This window comes from Chinchilla lanigera, unplaced genomic scaffold (genome assembly GCF_000276665.1).
Source record: "Chinchilla lanigera isolate Chin_1 unplaced genomic scaffold, ChiLan1.0 scaffold00099, whole genome shotgun sequence".
Classification (NCBI taxonomy): domain Eukaryota; kingdom Metazoa; phylum Chordata; class Mammalia; order Rodentia; family Chinchillidae; genus Chinchilla; species Chinchilla lanigera.
Genome location: NW_004955500.1, coordinates 5,823,777 through 5,825,324, shown reverse-complemented (window position 1 = coordinate 5,825,324; position 1,548 = coordinate 5,823,777).

Here is a 1,548-nt window from a genome sequence, read left to right as displayed (position 1 = left end):
AATTTATTTTTGATAAAGAGCATTACAAAACGCATATAGTACAAACCATATTTAATCATAGGAATTTTCAAATAAGACATTTGTAATGTGTATGTTCACAAAGGACTCATTCTGAAATTTTGAAAAGTTCCAACAAAATGGTACAAAATGAGACATAACTCAACTTTCGAAAGTTAACAAAATACTCCAATAACATTCATTAAAAGGGAAAATCCAGAGAGCTGGTAAAAACAAAACAGTGCTCTGGTTCATCAGTCATCAATGAGATGCAAATTAAATTCACAGTGTTATCAGCACTCACCTACCAAAAAGAGGGTGAAAGAAGAATATGGAGCAGGAACAGCAGAAGAGGAAAAAGAGGAGGACAGGGAGAAGAAGAGGGAGAAGAGGGAGAGAGAAGGGAAAAGGAGAGAAAAGGCAGGAAGGAGAGAAAGGCAATGCTGCCGAGGATGCCCTCCTCACCGGGGCTCTGTTAGCGCTGCCAGGGGCCACAAGAACTGGTACTGCTGCTCTGGCAATCTGAGCCCCGCACCTCCTACAGCTGACCATCCACCGTGTGATCTGGCAGTTCCATCCGTAGGAATATAGCCAACAGAAGAGCACACGTAGTCATCCAAATCCTTCCACCGGAACGTATATCTTTATGGCACTGTTCTTAAATTCCAAAGTCTTAAGACAGCAAATGTCCATCAACAGTGGGATGGATAAAAACATGCAGCATATTTATAAAATAGAGTAACAGAAACAGAATAAATAAAGTACAGCTACTCACAAAGCCATCATGAATCTTGCAAACGTAATGTTGGCATAAGAATCCAGACACAAAAGAATGAACTAATAGAATTCAAGAAACTTCGATGATAGGGGCCATCTTGTGTGAATTGGGAGGGTTAATTCTAGGGTCACAGAGGGGAGTCCAATTTTTTATCTGTTGTTGATTTCAGTTTACAAAGATTCAATAAACTATACTTAGAATTTGTGCTTTTCTCTATATTTATGCTATTTGTAAATCAACATGAAAATTAATGAAATGTTTCCTAGTGAAAGTAATTATTAATTTTTTACACATTCAAGAATTTTATTACCTTACATTTTCTATCTTTAGTATCATCTTAGTTTTCAAATAAATTCTCTTTAAAAAAGTTTTTTTTTGTGTTTTTTTGAGACAGGGTCTCACTATGTAGTCCAGGCTGGCCTCAAACATGTGGAGATCCTCCTGTCTCAGCCTCCTGAGTGCTGGGATTACAGGCATGCACCACCACGCCTGGCTTAAAAATGTCTTATGCCTACAATTTTGGATAACTTTGAACTTGTTGTTACTTTTAAAAGATCCTACTCTATAGACTTTAGATATATGAAACAATCTCTCTGTTGATATTGAGGTATCTGGTAGGCTCACAGCAAATGCCACTAAAATTAGTATTATTTAAGTCAATAATTTTATATTGAAATAGGTAAATATTGAAGTCCAGGTATTTTGTCAGATTGCCTTTCTACCTGCATTCAGGCTCTAATTATTTGATAATGTTTATAGGATTGAACTTTTCT